At 48.1% G+C, this 21,466-nt stretch overlaps 1 pseudogene; it reads right to left on the reverse strand.

Annotated features, from left to right (window-relative positions):
- Positions 1–1,097: 1,097 nt before the first annotated feature.
- LOC118663151 lies at positions 1,098–1,804 on the reverse strand (annotated as a pseudogene).
- Positions 1,805–21,466: the final 19,662 nt, after the last annotated feature.

Genomic DNA, 21,466 nt, shown 5'->3' on the forward strand with positions numbered 1-21,466 from the left:
GTAAGACCCTTGACTCCAGAGAGCTCCCTTACCCCTGCCACCATGTAAGGATACACAAGAAGTCTGAAGTCTGCCACCAGAGGGGCCCTTTACCAGAACCCGACCATGCTGGCACCCTGCTCTTGGACTTCCGGCCTCCAGAACTGTGAGAAATAAAGTGCTATTGCTTATAAGCTGCCCAATATGTGGCATTTTGTCATGCCACACAAACTAAGATACTTACTTTCTCATTTTTCCTACTTTCTGCTAACTTGTTAAACAGAATGTTTTTAATTCAACTGATGATTATTTTTATGTTCTTAAATAACATGCTCTAACTTACATGTCTGAAGCTATCAAATTCAGAAATTAAAAAGTAGCAGTTGAGCCCTGGCCGGGTAGCTAAGTTGGTTAGAGCGTTGTCCCTGATAAGCCAAAGTTTTGGGTTTGATCGCTAGTCAGGTCACATGCGGGAATCATCAATGAACGTATAAATAAGTGGAACAACAAATCAATGTTTCCCTCTCTTCCTTCCTCTCTCTCCAAAATTAACTTTAAAAAAAAATTTTTTTTTAAATAGCAGTTGACTCCCTTATACTTCCTCACCCTCCTTCCCCAGCTTCTGGTTTTCATTGGTATGCCCTGGGAATTTTTGTCACAGTCGTTCACAGGAAATTACAGGTTTATTTTGTTATATATATAATGTGTGTGTGTGTGTGTATATATATATATATATATATATATATATATATATAGATAGATAGATAGATATAGATATATATATAGATATATAATGTGTATATATATATATTATGTATATATATACATATATATATTTGTTACTACAACATTCTGTTTTATAATTTTTCTGTGGTTAATTAAATTTAATTTTAGATATAAATTGTTTCAAAGCATGCCACCGTACAACAACTTTCCTTTCCAGGAATGCTAGATGTTTTTCTCATGAGTTCTTTGTTGACTGAAGCACATTCTCGACTACTTCCTCCCCACTCCGCCCCCAAGAAGGACATATGAATGATATACTTCGTACATCCTTGCATACTTGAGTCATGTGCAAATATCAACTTTGGGCATGAAATTCTTTTTTTTTTTTAATATAACTAAAGAACATTTATTTGTTTTTCACTAAGACTTTATCTTAGCACATAATTAAACTGTCACTACCCCCCACCCCAACTTGAAGAAGGGTTAGTACAGTGAATGTTATAAAGCAGATATGAAGGATTGGAATCAACATTAACTGACAAAGAAAAACTTCTTAGTTAAGTCATCGTAACAATGTTTAAGTAAAAAAAGAGAAAAAGGGGGTGATGGGAGTTCAGATTGAACAAGATCCTCACATATCATCTAACACATTCAATCCTGGCTAGAGTGTACCAAAATGGAAACAGGATTACTATAATACAAAACTTCACTACAGACAGCTGTACACACCTGTGTTCCAAGCCCACCCCCAACCCCCAAATGCTTCCAGCATAACTATTTCCCGGCCTGTTGGGCCTGTCGACGAAGGAGCACGTAGATCTTCTCTTTAATCCAATCTTTGTTATAAGGCTGGTATGTCTGGGTATCAGCTCGGTAAACAAGACAGCTGAGGTCCGCCAGATCATCAATAAAATCAAACAACTGGCTGATATCATATGTGATACAGGGCTGTTGGGATTCATTCTCTTCAGATGTTCTTTATACATTTTACAAACGCCTTCCATGCACTCATTCACTGATTCATAATCAGCATAAGTTCCTCCTTCTGGTCTCTTGGTAGGCTGTACCAGCAAAATGGTGTGAGACATCGCGCCAAACTCTTTCACTGGGCATGAAATTCTTGATCACATCCTTTTTCCTTCAATTTCCTTCATTGCTTCTTTTTCGTCTGAATCTACCGTCAGAGTTGAAAAGCCAAGGCTCTGATTTTTATTTTCTTTAAAAAAAAGAAAACCCCACTTCTTCTGCCTCAATTTTCATCAGCCTTCCTTCATATTTGAAATGTAACAGTTTCATTGGTCTATGTCTCACTATTACTTTAGTTTTTTAGTATATTGTTATTGAGTTCAGAGAAGAAGGGAGATAGAAACATCAAAGATGAGAGAGAATCATTAATCAGCTGCTTCCTACACGCCCCACACTGGGGATCGAGCCGTGACTGGTGCATGTGCCGTGACCGGGAATCCAACCATGACTTCCTGGTTCATGGGTCAATCCTCAACCACTGTGCCATGCCAATTGGGCTAGTTTGGGGATTTTTTATTCCCACTATATTTACTTGTTAATGCTTTTAGAGCTGAAAATGCCTACATACCTCCACTTTGTGAATATTTCCTTTTGTTTCCTCTTTGAATATTGTTTCTGTTATATTTGCTCCATTTCTTTTGTCCAAGAACACAAATTATCCATCCATCAGCAGTGGGTTTCCCCTTTGCCATATCTCAGTGTATCAGTCCAGATCCGTTCGGGAGGCAAAAATCACACTAGTTATTTAAAAAAAATAAATAACAATTCAAAGAAAATAATTTTAATTGGGTATAAAAGTGTTAAGTAGGTACTGAAAGGGCAAAAAGAGAACACTCAGACTAGAGGGATAGCAACTTCAAGGAGTAGCTACCACCTGGAAAGCCAGGAAAACAAAGAAAAGAAGCTGGTAGTTTTGAAGGGAGTTTAGAAGCTTGGAAAAAGAGTTCTACAAAGCTGAAAATCAGACCTCAGGGCTATGCTGATATCTCTGAGCTCAGAGGTGGGGCCCCTGGAGGCCCCACAATTGTAAGAACAAGATGTTACATTTCCTGTGCTCCCCCTGCTAAAGCCTGGAACCACTTCTAGGCCAGTGGTTCCCAACCTTGGCTACACATTGGAATCACCCTGAGAATATTAAAAAGTACGGATGCCTGGATCCATCCCTTGAGATGCTGAGATGATTGGTCCAGGTTGCTGCCTGAGCACTGAGAGTTTTACTCCCCAGATGATTCTAATGTGTCGCCAAGGCTGAGGACACTGGCCTAGAATTATCTCTGCATGGGACCTGTTACCACCTCTGAGAATAATGAAAAGATCAGTGTTCACAGTCCTGGTTGTCTAATCTATATATATATATAACCCTAATATGCAAATAGACCAAACGGGAACAACCTAACAACCACACAACCAGTCACTATGATGTGCGCTGACCACCAGGGAGTGCACGCAGAACATGACGGGCATCGGCAGCAGGCAGCAGAGCACGGAACATGGCGGGCATCGGCTGTGGCAAGATGGTAGAGCAGGTGAGTGGGGGCTCCAGACCAAGGCAGGAGCTGGTCGCTGTATTTGGGGTGAGCCTCTGGTGGTTACTGAAAATTCTTTGCTCCTGCATGCCACAATCCTGCCTGGTGTTCACACCTGCTGCTGGCGCCGGCCCCACTCATACCTGTTGCTGGCGCCTGGCACTGGTCCCAATCGCTCGGCGCCATCAAGGGGTGTGAGTGGCAACTGCCGGTCCCGATAGCCCCTGAGGGCTTCTCCCCCTCCCCCTGCTCCTGAGGGGTGATCAGGGCAGCAGCCCCCGCTCACACATGCTGATGATGCCAGCCCCACTCGCACCCGCTGCTGGCACTGGCCCCAATCGCTCCACGCCATCAGTGGGTGCGAGCAGGGCCAGCACCATCAGTGTGTGGAAGCAACAGCGGCGGGAAGAGGCTGCCGGCAGACAGGGGACCAGGGGCTGTGGTGGGAGGGGCTGGGCGGGGGTGCAGAGGATGGGCCAAGACCCGCCCCTGTGCCCACCACAGCCTCATGGACCACAGTTCCTTTAAAGGTGCACGAATTCGTGCACTGGGCCCCTAGTATCATTATAATTACCTAAGAAAGCTCTTTGAAACTGGTGATGCCCCTCCCAGACGTCCTGATTTAATTCATTTGAGTTGGGGTAGACATTGAGGATTTTATTTTATTTTTTTTAAATATGTTTTTATTAATTTAAAAGAGAGAGGAAGGGAGTGAGATAGACAGAAACATCAATGAGAGAGAAATAGCGATCAGCTGCCTCCTGCACACCCCCTACTGGGGATCGAGCCTGCAACCCAGGCATGTGCCCTGACCAGGAATCAAACCAGCGACCTCCTGGTGCATGGGTCAATACTCAACCACTGAGCCACACTGGCTGAGCAGATATTGGGATTTTTTTAAAATATATTTTTTAATTGATGTCAGAGAGGAAGGAAGAGGGGGAGAGAAATAGAAACGTCAATGATGAGAGAGAATCATTGATCAGCTGCCTCCTGCAGGCCCCACAGTGGGGATCAAGCCTGAAGCCCAGACATGTGCCCTGAGCAGGAATTGAACCGTGACCTCCTGGTTCATAGGTCAGCGCTCAACCACTGGGCCATGCTGGCTGGGCGACACTGGGATTTTTAAATCCCAGAGAGTTCTAATGTTCAGCCAAGATTTAGGGAGAGGCAAGGCCCACAATGCATATTTCTCCTATTAGGAAGACTTGAGTAGATGCCAGTCATCAAAAGGCAGCAAAGATTCCTAACATTTGTCAGCATCAAGATACTGGGTTGGTGGGAGAAGTCTAACAATTAGATCATTTTAATAGGGAGCCCCTTCACTATCAGATGTCAAAAATTAAGATCAACTCAGAAGCCCACCCATTCCTTTGTTCCACAGTGGAGAAAATTATGAAAATTATGAACATGAGTGGAAAAGATGAGTTTCAATTTCCTTTAATATTAACTGCAAGTTAGCTTTGGGTCTCATTGCTCTGCAGCAGTGGTCCTGGACCAGCAGCCATCAGCATGTTGGCATCACCTGGTATCAGTAAGCCCCTCCGCAGACCTACTGAATCAGAAGCTCTGGAGGGAGGACCCCAGACCCCTGTTTTAACGAGTCTTCTAGGTCTGATGCACACTCAAAGTCTTCCAGATCTGATCCACTTCCCCAACCAGTGACCTCTGGGAAAGTCACACCAGAAAAACAAAACAAACAAATAGAAAAAACAACCACAATGTTAAAAGGCCAGTGTCCCTCTTTGTCCCAGGAATCCCTTCAGTAGACTACAGCAGAGAGTAGCTCCCCTCCCTCTAGTAGACCATTGGCATCACCATAGCAACACGGATGCTCTTGGTGGGTCTCAGACATTCACCAGGAGAACATCTTTTCTTAATAAATGGAAAAATCTGCATGTAAAATCAGACTCCTGTGCCCTTTGTCTCTTTGCCTGCCTGTGACAACTCGTTCTGTCTCTTTGCCTTTCCCTTTGGCACGCTGAGAACTTATTTTTGTCTAACCCACTTTATCCTCTCAAATCGGTGCAAAGTCCTCCAGATTTTGACAACAGATCACCTTGATGGTCCTAGACGTTGCCTACTGTTGTGACTCATGTCCTAATGCTTTCATTAACGCCTCTGATGCACTCGCTTTTGGGAGGGTCACATCAAACTGTTGACACTAATTGAGCTCAGAATAAACTAAAGACCCTGGTTTCCCTTCCATAAGTGGTGCTGAGCCACATGGTCTCCATCCTGCATCCACTGGACCAGGTATACAGTATCATAACATCTTGTGAGTGGTAGCACGCCATTGTTTCTTGATCAACTGCGCCCAGGTAGCATGTTTTGTTCATGGTGGGGTGCCAACTGTTTTAGTTTGCCAGGGGCTAAGGGGTTTCCCAGGAAACAGAAATTTCAGGACTCAAATCAGAAAAGCCCCATAGAAAAAGCTTTCAACCAGTAAAAATGGGATCTAGATAAATCAGCAACCTAGTTCCTTGGTGGGTGTGATAGGCACCCCATGGTCCCATCTCTTGCTATTCATGCTCTTGTGTGATCTCCTGCCCTTGATGATGGGCTGGACCTAATAACTCGATTTTAACCCAGTAAATGGGGTGGGATATCACTTCTGAGATTAGGTTACAAGAACATTGAAACTTCTAATTTGCTGGCTCTGAGGGAAGCCAGTTGCCATGTTGAGAGGTGCCCTACATACAGGTCCACATGCCAAGGAACTTATGTCTCCAGAAAACTGTTATGGGTTGAATTGTGTCCCCAAAGAAGATGTTAGAGTCCTAACCCCCTATACCAACCCAGCTGCCCTCTTTTCTGGGAACCTTCCCCACCATTCCCAAGGTTACTACGTAGACTGCCATTTCATATACGGTGACTTCACTCCCCTGGCCATAGCTGGGGGGCCTGGAGTGGGTGCTGGACCTATGTTGAACCTTTCCTTGGGAGTTCGGATTGGGACAAACTGAGAATTAAACCTGTCCCTCTTTAGGGGTTGAAACTGCAACATTACAAATTCTAGAGCGATTGGCCTCCATGTTGTGCTATTTCTACTATTACCAGCACGTGAGTCTCTTTCACTTAAAACCAAAGAGACCTAGCTCAAACAAACAAGGCCCAAATAAGAAAGAGAAAGTCCCTGTCACCACCATAACCAACCCAGAAGTGAAGGTAACATTTTCCATAACATTCAGGAGATGAGGGGGAGTGTACGACTGCCACCCTCACCCGTAAGTCAGCTTTGTTCTGAGAAGTTCCTTCCAATCTTCTCTGGGCCTGTGGCCTTGGAAGGTAATTCTTATCTTCCCTGAAAAACAAGAGCCACCCCAGACCCTCTGGCCTCAAAAGTTACCCTTGGATCTCCCGCTGGTGCCCAGCAACAATGCCTCAAACTGGCAGCAAAACTTTGCATGGGAAGGGGAAAGGGAAAATATTATCAAAGGGACTGCAAATTACTAAAGGATGGAGACTGGTTCAATGTGAGGAAACGCAGGAGTTATGGAGAAATCAGAGGAGAAATATTTACTGGAACAGCTGTGACTCCAGACCCTCCCTGCCTAAATGGGGGTCCAAATTCACCCCCACGATATTCACCTTTGGATAGCCAACAACAAAAACAGCCTGAGGTAGTCATGACATCAATGCTTTTTGGATGGATGGATGGATGGATGGATGGATGGATGGATGGATGGACAAATGCCCAAAGAGAACACAGTAGTTTTCTACAGGCAGAATTAGGAGCACCCAGCTGAGGTGGGAGGAGAGGGCTTTGGTAGACTCTGTCAACACTGTTTGGCTGACAGGTCGCTTAGGTGAGTGGGACAAATGGCTGTGAGAGGTGTAGGAGACAAAAGCCTGCTTTTCCACTGACCTGCTGTGTGACTCTGGGCCACTCCCTTTGCCTCTCTGAGCCGGTTTCCCCACCTACACAAATATAGGGCTGTCCTCCCTCTCCCCCTTTCTGGCCCCTTCCTTCCATCTTCCAGATCTAAGGAAACCTTACGGAGTTGGGGTGTTCCCGAACTGTTCAAGCAGAGCCATGCTCCGGGTCCTCTGCACAGCGGGTCGCACCGCCCATCTGCCAGTTCTGTTTACAGAATGACACTAGGATGGGTGGGCAGTTGGGAGGTCTCCAACTTCTCTGAGAACATCTCTGCAGATGCTTCTGAAAAGGGTGAGACGTGGGCCTTACAGCGAGTGAGAAGCTTGGAATGCTGCCACTCAGTCATGCCTGGCCCCCCACTCGCCAGGCAGGCACCATCCCCCAAATGCAGAGCACTGATGACTCCCCATGGGGCTCTGCATCCTTCCTTGAGATGACAGGGGCTCTATCAGAGATGCCCTCCCCTGCCCTGCCAGGTACCAAAGGATAAACTCCCGGACCACTGGGATGATGGCAATGATGGCAATGATGCAACTCTCCAGCCTCTGAGAACATTCAGGGCCCCGTTTGGCCCACTCTCTGCACCTCAAAGGGCACTGTTGAGTCTCTTTTACAAAGATGTTCCTCAGCCTCCAGGTAATTGGTTAATGTCAATGTATACCAGCGAGGGGCTCTCAATTCTACAGACTCAAGCTTTCCTTAAACCCAGCCAGGACCTCTCGGTGCATATCACTAACAGAATGTCCTCTACTAGCACTCACTGTGTCCTAGGGGCTGTGTTAGGCTTCTTTTAGTCAATCCTCAATAGGACTATGTGCAGGAAGTAGCTGATCCCCAGTATAACACTAATGAGTTAACTGAGGCTCAGAGAGCCTATTCACTTGCCCAAGGCCACAAAGTGACCCAGTCCGTAGCAGAACTGAGATGAAAGTGTGGACCAGTCCATAAGCAGAGCTTGTGCCCTGACCACAGGGCTGCACTGCTTCCCAGCACAGCCCAGATCTTAAACCCAAAGATTCTGCCAGCCTGGACCAACTGGCCCACGCTTGCTTGCAGTGTGGCCGCAGCCTCATTATACAACTGCAACTCCCAGTCTGGCCAGTCTTACCACACCTCTGCTCGTTCTATCTGCTTACCCCGAAACGCTCCAGGCGCTGCGCCTGCGTCCCCTCCTCCACGAAGATTCTCTGATCCTTCCAAACCCGCAAAGTAGAATGAACCCATCTCTCCTGCCCACCCTCATCGACTCTGTATCTGGAGGTATATCTACTCCAGGAAACATTTCCACCGTGGTTTATATATGGATCTCAGCACTCTGGCTTCTAGGCTTTGGGGAAATACAGTTTATGCCTAATCCATTTCTGTTTGCCCAAGGTCTAGCACAGTGCTAGGAACACAGAGGTTCTCAGTAAATCTGGATGAAGAAACCTCATCAAAAATCCAATTTCAAGCACCCAGGACAGTGAGTCCATGGGGCAGGGATGCCTGGCACATAGCACATGTTTGCTCCGTAAAAACTTATTTCAGGAATGAATGACGAACACGGCTGAGCTTTTACACCCTTATTTCTATTCACTCTCCAGGTGACCTGGAGAGCTGGTTCCAGATGAAATCTTAGGGTTTAGAAATGGAAACATCAGGTACTTTCTAGCTCTAAGGTACCTGTTACAGACTGAACTTTTGTGTCCCTAAAAATCCATATGTGGAACCCCTAATCCCATGTGATGTGATTTGGGGACGAGGCCTTTGGGAGGTAACCAGGTCATAAGAGTGGAGCCCTCCTGAATGGGATGAGTGCCCTTTAGAGAGGTTGCTAGCCAAGCTCTCTCTCCACCGGGTGAGGCTACAGTGAGAAGTCGGCTGTCGGCAACCCAGAAGGGAGCCCTCAGGAGAACCCAGCCATGCTGGCACGCTGACCTCAGAATCCCAGCCTCCAGGGTCTGGACAATAAATCTGTCCTTTATAAGCCACTCAGTATAAGGTACTTCGTTACAGCAGCTCAAACTGGCTGAACAGCCTCAAAGAAACTTTATAAACCTAAAGCCGTCCTTCTGAGGCAACGGACCTTCACCTTCCAGTCCGAAAAGCAGCCCTTGATTCAAAACCTGGACAATACAGGGATATTAGTCACTCCACACTGCAAACGGGCTTGGCCTAATTCTGGAGGGCTAAGGGGATCCTCAGGATAAATGTATAAATATATAAAGCCTTTTTAGAGCTGGTTTTCCCGGAACCAGACCTGAGTGCAAGTCGTTTAGTTGGGAGGCGAACCCAGGAAACGCCAGCAGGGGAGGGGGAGGAGAGGCAGAAGGAAGGAGAGCCAATTAACAGCGTGTTTTCGGTTCAGGAAGCACTGTGGGCAGCTAGAGCTCAATCCCACCTGGGACTCAGGGAGACATCTCTGAATTGACCCACCTAAGGGGGCAGGGAGCCGGGCGTTCTTCTCCGGCTCCCATCTGCCAAGCCTGCCACGCACCCAGGGCTGAGAGAAAGCCCTGGGGAGGGGAGTGGCAGGGCCCCCAGCAGGACGCCTCAGCCTATTCAGGAATGTCATCGCCAGTGTCCGTAGTGTGACAAGAGCATTTCTCTCCAGCTAACAGGTTTCAGAGCCTAATTAAACTAAGCAAAGAGTGGGGGTCTGGGCAGCAGAGAAGCTAGAACCTTCCATCTGCCTCCCCTCTCTTGCCTGTGGCGTGTGTATGTCTGCCTTTTGCCTTCTCTCCCTCCCCAGCCTGGAATCTATTTTCCCCTCGGTCTGAGTCTTTCTCCCTCTCCCCTGCAGGACTTCCAACCGCCCCTCTTATCCCTCGTCTCCTGTCTCTGAAGAGCCCATAACACAAAAGTGAAGGATCTGACTTAATAATGGTTTACTCAGGAACAGTGGGTTTTATGTACACTGATCTTAATTAAAATCTCAGTGAGTTTCTGTTTGTGGATGGAGAGGCATTCTGCCCAAGAAGGGGGCCTCTGCAATCTTGGTACCTTCTTCCCAATGCACCCCCAGCACTTGGAAGGAGCCCAGGGTTCAGCCTTTCGCTGGGGGCCCATGAAGCTGTCTGTCCCTTTCTCAGCAGCACCAATTGTTAGCGATTTCACTCTGGGAGGGAAGTGGGTTTCCTTCCCCGCGTGCGGGAGTGCGCCTCGGAGTGTGCCTGTGGCTTCATCTGAGTGGGCGGCCGATTGTGTCAGGCAGGGTGTCTGCACTTGGTTTGCACCCCAACCACAGTCTACAGTACTTGCTCTCCCCTGCCACTGTGGGGGCCCCTCTAAACAACTGCTAAAAAAGAAAAGTCTCCTCACTGCCTTCCAGACCCTCCCCTCTCTTTCCAATTCATTCTCCACACGGCTTCCTCAAGACCACTCAAATGCCACCTCCTCTGAGAAGCCTTCCGGGCTTCCTCAAGCAGGTGCCCTCTCCTTTGTGTTCCTGGACCTTGGGGCCACCTGCTTGTATGGCATCCACCTGCCCTTGTGTTGTCAGCTCACCAGTCGGTGGTACCCATAGAGGACTGAGTCCCCATGCTGGTTAACTTGTCTCACTGCAGGTTCAGCATAGAGTACAAGCTTGGTAAATGTTGAATGAATGAATGAATGAATGAATGCATGCCAGGACTTACTAGAGCTTCAGACCAACTTGTAAGAACTCTTGGGCTGGCGCCGAAACCGGTTTGGCTCAGTGGATGGAGCGTCGGCCTGCGGACTGAGGGGTCCCAGGTTCGGTTCCGGTCAAGGGCATGTGCCTGGGTTGCGGGCATATCCCCAGTGGGAGGTGTGCAGGAGGCAGCTGATCGATGTTTCTCTCTCATCGATGTTTCTAACTCTCTGTCTCTCTCCCTTCCTCTCTGTAAAAAATCAATAAAATATATTTTAAAAAAAAAAAAAAAAGAACTCTTGGGCTGACAGCCAGCGAGAAATGTAAAAAATCCAGAGGTCAGGAAGCCCAGTGCTTTCACCCCGGGGTGGTTGTGGGTACCAGAGGAGGCCCCTATGACTGAACTTCTCCCATATAGAACCTCTTGTGATTTTATATGTTGGGTTTCTAGAATGGAGTTCCACTTCTTTAAAAAGTTAGAAAGCCACTGTTCTATAGTTCCAACCAGGGAGCATAACTTACTCGAGGGAGGCCTGTCTGGGAGTAGGTGCACTGACTCCTGGTCCAGTGCTCACGCAGCTCAATCCACAGCCAAGCAGGCCCAGAGATATGGTCTTCCTCCAAATGAGGGCCTTGAACCTGGAGGCCCAACCAAAAAGGGAGTCTGGGGTGAAGTTGGGGAGCCGCAGCAGCACGATATGGGGCAGCGAGGCTGAGAACCCTGACCTGAAGCAGGGGCTTGACCCCCAGGTGTGCAGGGAGGTCACAGGAGACAGGATGGAGCTTAGGAGCCTAGACTGGTTCAGTGAAGAAGGGCCCAAGGCCAAGACAAGGCCCCTCCCCCAGTCCAGGCAGATGGACCAGGGGTGGCCAAAGCCCTGGAGGATGAAGGTCAGGAGCAGCCTGGAACACGCATTTCAAAGGGCCAATGCCTTCTGGATCCAGGTCCTCCCAAATCATGCCCTGCCTATCCTGTAGAGAAGAGCAAGAAACCCCAGGGCCTCGGAGAAGCTGGGGATGCTGCGGAGATTCGCAGGAGCTCATAGCCCTCTGAGCAGCCGCCAGCAGAAAGGCGGCGGCGCCACCTCCTGGCGCCTTTGGGAAGTGCAGCTCATGCTCAGCCAGCCTCAGGGCTCAACCGGCCTCAGGCAATACCGAGAGGGCGTGGTGAGGAGCTGGGCCCGGAAGAGCAGATCAGCTGTTGATTAATTTTCATTTTCTACATCAACATGGAAAACTTTAAACATACAAAAGTGGCCTGAGTTGTAGTCATAAACTCCCAGGTACCCATCTCTCACCAGTTACTACGAGTTCATGGCTAATTTTGCTTCCTCCCCCCTCACACTTAGCCCTCCATATTACTTCAAAGTACATCCCAGGCATCATATTATTTTACTCCTAAACTAGAGGCCCGGGGCACAAAAATGCGTGCACTCAGGGGGAGGGGGTCCCTCAGCCCGGCTTGCGCACTCTCGCAGTCCAGGTGCCCTCAGGGGATGTCCAACTAAGCCGCAGTCAAGCCTCCCTCTGTCGGAGGCTCTGCCCCACCCCCACCCCCATCGCCCGCCGCTGGTTGCCGCCACCCGATTGCTCCCCACCCTCTGCCCGCTGGCACCCGCCTTGGTTGGCCTGGCGCCCCCCACTCGCTGGCCCGCCCCTCCCCAAGGGGTTGTTCCACCATTTGGTCGATTTGCATATTGGGCTTTTATTATATAGAATGTTTCCTTTGTATCTCTAAAATTAATATTTCTACAATGTAACTGCAATATCATTATCTCAGCAAAAAATAATCCTTAATATCCAATATCCAATTGTCTCATGAGTTCATAAATGCTTTTCTACGGTTTCATCAGAATCCTAATAGTGTCTACATGTTGCAACTGATTCAATGCCTTTTGAATCATTTTTAATCTATAAGTTTCCCCTCCTTTTTCTTTCTTTTTTTTTTCTTGTTTGTTGTTTTCTTTTACTTGCAATTCATTTGTTAAGAGAACCTGTTGTTTGGATTTTACTGGTTTTATCCCTGTGATATCATTTAACACTAGAGGCCTGGTGCACAAAATTCGTGCATGGGGCGGGGGGGGGGGGGGGCTCAGTCTGGCCTGCACCCTCTCCAATCCAGGACCCCTTAGGGAATGTCCAACTGCCGGTTTGTGCCTGTACTTTTAACAGATGACAGCTCCATTGTTGTTTCTTTCTTTTCATGTTTAAACCCTTTGGAATTAGTAGGTATTCAAAGAGTGTATACATTTTGGGGGGACACCCTGTATATCTCTACTCAGTGGTGAAAGGAACCAATGGCGGATTTGGAACCCCCAGACAGGGAACCTCACTCACACCCTGCACGTCTCCCCACTTCACTTTCCACCTTCGCGGGCAGCGGGAGAATCAACGTTTTCTCTCATTAACTTGGAAAAGCACGTCGTGTCACCCGCTGCCCAGCAGGAGTGCACTAGGTCCCAAGCAACCGAAGCTCAGTCAGGGCAGCCTTCGCTCATGGGTGCTGGCACCCAAAGTGCACATTCCTCCTCTGCAGTCACCCCGACTATCCCACTGTTTCACTGATAGGACGGAACTCCTCGCCTCCTCTGGGTTCCCGATCTTGAACGCTGACCAAAGGCAGCCCAGCAAGGGCCGCCCGCGCCCACCAGGTGTGTCTGTCTGCACCTGCTCCCACCTCAGCACCTGCATTAGCCCCACAGAGGTGATCTCGTCACTGCACTGGCCTCCGCGGGAACAGGGCATCACCACTCCACCCTCTCACTGTCATCTCACAAGTGCCCAACCCCAGAGCACCCAGACACTCTCCAAAGGACATGAGTGTGCTGGAGGGGATGTGTGCACGTCCTGTGGGGGACATAGGCATGCTGGGGTTGATGGAAGTATGCGGAGAGGTGGGGGGGACCTTGCGCATGCCATGGTCCAGGACTGTTGCAGGTGTGCATGGGTGACAGCGCACTGGGAGACGTTCACACACCAGGGGGGAGGAGAGGATGCGCACACCAGAGGCCTATGGCTGCACAGATCTGCAAACACCCGTGGCACAGCCAGGAGGATGTCAATCTGTCCCGCCACAGTGGCTGTCCCTGCAATCGCGCACCTTCTGGGCCAGGAGGCGGGACTTGCACAGCCACTCCTCGGTGCTGATGGCCTGCAGACACTTCTTCAGCTTGGCCCGCAGGCTCCACTTGGCGCACTCACAGCTGCTGCCTGCCGCTGCCATGTGGGGAGTAGAGTACAGGCCACCCTCCACCAGCCCACCTCCCCCGCCCAGAGGCTCTCCGCGGCCCAAAGGCTCTTCGTGCACGCATCCTCTCCTCCCCCCGTGGCATGCGAACGTCCCCCAGTGCACTGTCACCCACATGCGGATGCAGTCTAATTTACCCGGAGCGGCCGGGGCAGGGAGGGACACCTGGGGCGGGGCAGGACGCTCCATGCCTGCGCACACTGCCCACCAGCCCGGAGAGCACTGCCCACCGGCCCAGAATGGCCGGGGCGGGGCAGGACACCTGTCGCCTTGGCGACGAAGCTAGCCGTCCCGCCCTGCCCCGGCCGCTCTGCGCCTCTGTGCCTGCACGCTGCCCACAGGCCCTCTGCAGGCGGGGCGGAGCGGAACACCTGCGTCATCGCCGTGGTGATGACGCAAGTGTCCTGGCCCGGCCACCACCATCTTTGTCATGGAGTGACCCTCAATTTGCATATTCCCACCTTATTGGCTGTGGGCGCTGCCATCTTTGTTGCAGAGCGGTGTTTAATTTGCATATTACTCTTTTATTAGATAGTATGTTCCTCAGCTTTTCTGAGTTGTGGGTTCTGTCAGGTGGAGGAAACTAGAGGTCTATCCAGATTCGGTTTTGCTCTTTGTCACATGGGCTGTTGTGCTTTCTCAGCTGACGTATACTGGCCTCTCATCTGGTGATGTCAGCAGTCACCCATGGTCATTACCAAGATCCATTATTTCATGAGGACTGCACTATGCTGATAGTTTAATTCCATCATCAGCTATTTACTTTTAAACCCAAGATTCACTATCAATTCAGAATGACTTCCCACAACAAAAATGGCCCCATGGCAGAAAATCCTCTTCTGGATCTGGGACAAGTCTCCCTTTCCTAGAACTCAGTTGTCCATAAGGTAGCCACCACCCACATGTGACCATTGAATATTGAAAAGTAGCTAGTCTGAATTTGAGGTGCGCTATAAATGAAAAATACGTTTCCGACTTCAAAGACTTAATATGAAAAAGTAATGTTAAATAGCTCATTAATAATGTTTCTATCATTTGCATGTTGAAATATTTTTAATAGATCGGGTTAAATGAAATATATTATTAAAAATTTAATTTTACCTATTTTTACTTTTTGAATGTAGCTACTAGAAATTTAAAATGTCATGTATATATGCTGTTCACATTTGTGACTCACATTCTGTTTCTGTTGACAGCTCTGGTCTAGGACTTGTCTCAATGAATTCATTAACTCCTCCATGAGCTCTGCCTACGTGTCAGGCACTGTTCGGAGAATATGGCCAGAAACAAAATAGACAAAGCGCCTGCCCTCCTGGGGTTAGAGACACACAAACAGCAAACCACGAGTACATCCAGAGGTGATAAAGGGTGGGGAGCAGGGTCGAGGAAGACCCCTCCGATAAGATCAGGAATTTGAAAGAGTAAACAGTGAGTTTAGTGCATAGCTTGGTGAAGGATATGACTGTATGCAATAAAATCAACAAAAGGTAACTGACAAATTCTCTTATATCTGGAAACTAAATAATACTCTAGTAAATAATCCACAGATTAATAAAGAAATGATAAAAACTAAGCACTACATGTCAAAATCTGGGAGAATGGCTAAAGCAATACCTGGAAGAAAATGTATAGTTTAAAAAGTGTTTATCACAAAACCTGAAAAAATGTAATACACACAAGCTAAATCTTCAGTTAAGAAATTGGAAAAGCACAAGAGAGATGACAACTTGAACTCTAACAGGGAAAGATTTGGTTGTGGTTTTTTTTTTAAGATTGAGTCGACAGGATGAATGATATGTCTGGAACTCAGTGGAAAGGTCATAACTAGAGACACAAACCTTGAAGTCATCAGCATATAAGTTGTATTTAAAGCCAAAGCCGGTGCAGAAAGCAAGTGCAGACAGAGAAGATTACACAGCTTAGGTGAGCCACCAGAGCCTGAATTCTGAGTCTTAACTGGTTAAATCTTGTTGGGGGTCCCAGGATATGTTAGGTGCAGAGATGCTGCCTCAGACCAACGAAGCTCACCAGAGTCTGGTGTATGAACCAGAACACGCAATAAGGAACTTATCTGTCAGGCAGACCACATATCATCGTCGTCGTCATCCCCATCACCATCACCATCATTACCACCATCCATCCATTCATTTATTCGATATCTCACACCGATAGTGTTATTACCGCTGTTATATGAAAGGAGAACTTGAGGTTCAGCAAGCTTTAGTAACTTTGTCCACAACAGTGATGGGATTCTATCCCAGACCTGGAGCACTGCATTGTGAGTACAGGATGCTCACTGTCACGTCGTTCATAACAGCAAAAAGCTGGGCACAACCCAAACTGCCATCATCAAGGGAGTGTTCAAACAATCCTAGGTATGAGTGATAGACTGACACATTAAGATCTAACCTAAAATTCAGTGACAGGTGCAGCAGCAGGAGCACTGCACATGGAGTCCACCACGGAGCCTCAAGTTCTGCTCCACCACCTGTGGCAAGTCACATCACCTCCCTGAGCCTCAGTTTCCCATCTGTTCAGTGGGGAATAAGACTCCCCTTCCTAGAACCACACAGGCCTGCGGCAAGAGCCAGAGAAATAAATGTGAAAGCCTTTCATTTCAATGGAGGGCTGCACAAACACAGGATTCTGGCTGCTGCTTCCGGAACTGCAAACAGGCCTGGCTCCACTCAGGTGATTCCTGAAACTCTGGAGGCCCAGTCCTGCCAGCAGCATGACAGGGTCAGATTCTGAGGCCCCCAGGCCTCTCTACCCTGGCACAGACACCAAGAGAATCACCCTTAGGCTCCAGCCTTGTGCCATACGGTAGAGGGCCCTTCTCTGCCCTTCCAAGGGCCAGTGCCCCTCCCAAGAGAGCAGGGAGTCTGAATGACCAAAGGATGTGCCCATCTTGGCCCTTGACCCCCTAGACCACGCTGCAGTTCCTCAGGATTCCCTGGCGAAATGCCTGCTTCCAAGGTCTACACTCATCTTGCTTTGGGTCCTTCCTCCCAAGTGTGGGCCGCCCCAGTGTGTGCAGCCTCAGAGGGCCAAAAGTAGGTTATCTGCAGGGGGTGGAGGTGCAGAGGGCTGGGAGACGCAGAGTAGAATGACCCTGTGCGTGAAGGGCGACCCCTCGTGCAGGACAAACCTGGGATGGGAAGAGAAAGGATGGGCTCCAGGCCAGAGCCTCCCAAATACAGGGGTTATGCCCAGACATCATAACACTGAGCATACCCCTCCCCTGCCCTGTGAGGCTGGTGGTAAAACACAGGGAGCAAAACAATCATTGCTGGAGGCCTAATTATGACGAGCAGCCTGGGAGTGCTGTATATAGACTCTGCTTTGGGGGAAATGTGCTGATTTATGCAGTTCCCAACATTTAAAGGTGGAGACCAGACTGTAGCTGAATCAGATCGTGCCGTTCTCTGGGACAAACTGTAATCCTGAGCTGCCGAGCAAAGCTGTGTAAAGAATTGTCTATCCCTTTTCCCCTGACCCGCTGCTCGCTCCGCCTTGGGTTCTCTGGACATTCCTCTGTACCAAAGGCTCTAGTTGGCCCCAGGGGCACTGAGGAGAAGTCAGTAATGACTGTGCGCCTGCTCTCTTCCAGGCTCTGGGGAGACTGAGACATCTCACACGAAGGCTGCTGGAAGCTCACAGCCTAGGGAGCTAAACAGACCCTCTTGGCATGAAGGCTGTCCATGAAGACTGCAAAAATGGCACCAAGTCTCCCCAACCCCCGTTGCTGCAGCCCCTGCTATGTTACTTTGAATGTCCTGCTCTGACTGACACTGGGTTCCATCAGGTGACTTGTTTTGTCCAACAAGATGCTGGCAACCACGATGCAAGCAAAGGTTTGAAAAGCTCTGGGCAGTGGGGCTCGTCCTCTTGGCAGCTCTTGGAACCCACCACGTGAAGAAATCGGGGCCAGCGTGCTGGAGGAAGGGAGGCCATACGGAGCCACGTGGAGCGAGATCCCTGCCCCTCATCTCAGACATCCCCGATGAGGCCTTCATAAGCCAGCCAGCCCATCACCCCGCCAATGCATGGCAGACCCGTGACTGAGCCCCGCCTAGTGCAGAACCACTCAGCTGAGCCCAGCCCAGGTTGCCAAACACAGAATCGTGAGTTCAATAGATCGTTGTTTTCAGCCCTCCGTGGCAATGATGAGCAGTATTTACCAGGTACTCAAGCGAGGAGAGGTAAACCAAGCAAAGGAAGCAGCATAAGCAAAGGCATGTGAACAGGGGCCCTGCCTTCAGAGAGTTACAAGCCACCAGGAGGACTAGGTCACAGGGTCCCTGGGGGAGATGAGGCCAAGGCCTTGCCACAGGGCACCTCGGCGCCAAGTGTGGGACTTACCCAGAAAGCAGTGAGGAGGCACTGGAGGACTCTGAGCAGGTAAGGGACAGGGCGAGATGCGTATTTTGCAAAGGTCACTTTGGCAGCAGTGAAGGGAGCCAGGTGCCCACCCTCCACCTCCAGCGAGCGGCCAGAGCCATCAGCCTCTGAAGGATGTCAGGCGGCAGCCCTTCCTGCCACCCCCTTACCCCGACCACAGACAGGAGACACTGTTAAGATCCCGTAGGCCCACATTCCCACTGGCCACTGTAGCAGAAATGCATGGGGATACCACGGGTTATCATAAATATTCAAGGGAAACATGGCGATACCTGTTGGTACCACAAACTACAACTCATGGTAGTCACACTTTTAACATTAATTTGGGCTACGTTCTTTCTGATGACATCACATTTTTGCAAAGCGGGGTTTTCAGTGGTTATAGTGATAAAAAAGCATGTAAAATCAGTGTAGAACACGAAACGAGGATGGCAATGTCTCATCTGACTCTATGTTTTGAGAAGCTGCGCAGTGCCCAATAGACACACACATCCCAGTATCACGTAATTCTGGTTATTTAAGGTGGAATGATTTTTTTTTCTTTTAATTTATGTGAGTTATTTTTTCAAATGGCTACTAAGTTAGGACATAAATACTTATATGTTGTTTGGACTAACTACCTAATAAACAAAACTACTAAGTATTTATTTAGGCCTTCAGGCATTATGAAAAAAATACTGAGCTACTAAGGGTACTGGGACCAGAGACATTGTGGGAATCTCTGTTTTAGGCATTTTGCTTCAGCTCTCTGGGCCTGTGTTCCTAAGGATAAGCTGGGAATGACAATATATCATAAGGTTGTTGACAGGATTGAGTGAGGCTATATGCAGTATTTAGGATTGTATACATGTTATTACATAGAGAGGTCAAATCAGAAGATGGCAACATTACAGGGAAATAGACGTGTCTAAAACACAGCAGAGAACAGTTTTCTAATATTTTCTCCTTTTACGAACACTGTAACTACTACCATATACCAAGTGGTTTGTAAAGAGCACTGGACTCAGAGTCATGGAGATGTGTGTTCTAGCCACAGCTCAGCTTTGGAACCTTGAGCAAGGCACCCGCCCCCCAATCCCATCTCTCTAAGCCTCAGTTTCCACATCTGTATGTTACACATTCAATTGTGACTGTGGAGCTGGGTGGGAGAGAATTAAGACTTTTCTGATGTGCACACACCAACAGGGATGTAACCACAGATAGGATAGTGCCTCCTATACCAGGAACAGTGCAAACAACAGGAAGTGGGTGATTAATATTATGCAATTGATATGCTAATTACAAACCATCTTGATCAGCTTGTGGCTGCAAGTTCTCCAGGCTCCGGAGGCCACAATCTGAAAGAATGAGACTCTGGGCTTAGTCTGTGTTGAAGGTAATTAAGCACGTCAGAGTTACAAAACCACATGCTTCAAACTGATTCAGACCTTTCACTAAATTAGAACATCTCAGAATGTGTCAGAATAGTGAGGTTTTGCCAGCTGTATAATCAGTTCCATATTCAATTCCTTAAATAGAGATTTGTTGATAACCAACCTACTGTTTTTAAAATGTAGTTTTGTCTTTGAAAAGAAAATAATAAAGCTTTCCTTTAAAAAGATCTCAGTTTTCATCAAATCAAATTTCCTTTGCCTTTTGCCTCTAGGGTTCCTAGGGACTCTGATTTTTTTTAATGCTGAGTTATTCCTTTATTAGATAGTCATTGAAATCGACCTCATTCCCATAGAGGGGTGATAATGGGCACAGAAAATGCATTCATTCCTTTTACAAGGCCGGTGGCTGACAGAAGTGATTCTGCTGGTAGCTTCAACAGAAATGTGGCATTTTATACAATGAACACTGAGTTGTTATAAAGCTGATTTTGGCATGTTTTCCTAAATGTAAAAAAAAAAGAAGAAGAAGAAAAAGGAAAATGGAAAAAATGGTGTCTCTCAGATGAAGGACTCTATCAGTAGAGATAGGACTCCCTGGTCTAAATGCCCTCCCCTCCCTGCCCAGCCAGTGTGGCTCAGTGGTTGAGCATCAACCTTGAACCTGGAGGTCAGGGCTCAATTCCGGGGCAGGGCACATGTTATGGGCTTGATCTCCAGTGTGGGGCCTGCAAGGAAGCAGTCCATCAAGGATTCTCTATCATCATTGATGTTTCTATCTCTCTCTCCCTCTCCCTTCCTCTCTGAAATCAATAAAAAAAATATATTTTAAAATATAAATAAATAGCCCGGCCGTTGTGGCTCAGTGATTGAGCATTGACCCTAGTCACTAGTTCAATTCCCGGTCAGGACGCATGCCTAGGTTGCAGGCTTGATACCCAGTAGGTGGCGTGCAGGAGGCAGCCTATGGATGATGTTTCTCTCTCATCCATGTTCCTATCTCTCTTCCCTCTCACTTCCTCTCTCTCTAAAGATCAATTTTAAAACATTAAAAATAAGTAAATGTCCTCCCCCCCCCTTACCAACTAACGAAAGAAGATGGATGTCACTCTCTGACCTCATCCCAGGTCTGTCTGTGAGTCTGCAGCAGAAAACAGACCTACCAACCCATGGTGCCCAGATCCTCCCTGTGGGCACATGGCATTTAGACATTGTGACTTAAGAATGTTTAGACTGGCCCCAGCCGTAGGCAGCTGCCTAAGTAGCCTCGTACCTAGGTAAGTGTTACACTGCTGGGAGAACAGCAGCCGGAAGCTGGCTGGCACCCTGGGCCTGGTTCCTGCCAACTCTGTTGTTAACTATACCAGGATGCCCGCATAATTAGAAAAGAAAAGAGAGACATGAGAGCTCAATGTTTAAAGTGCAAGGTCTATACATGCAGGGATTTCTCAATGTCCTCATCTTTGTCATTTTGTCAGCCTTAGCGTGTGGTAGGGAAAATTAAATGAAATAATGCATGCAAAGCACCACTGTGCTGGTGGCTGGTGGTGATTGTTAGATGGGTACATAATCTAACCCACCAGAGTCAGTGGGGAAAGTAAATTAGAAGGGGTTATGCCTGAACTGTTTAAAAAAAAAACCCGCAAAGTATGTATATTCTAACTGCCTTAGACAGTAACTTAGGAAAAGGAAAAGGGTTGAGGAAAATTGCCAGCCAGA

The sequence above is a fragment of the Myotis myotis genome, unplaced genomic scaffold (genome assembly GCF_014108235.1).
Source record: "Myotis myotis isolate mMyoMyo1 unplaced genomic scaffold, mMyoMyo1.p scaffold_m19_p_9, whole genome shotgun sequence".
Lineage (NCBI taxonomy): Eukaryota > Metazoa > Chordata > Mammalia > Chiroptera > Vespertilionidae > Myotis > Myotis myotis.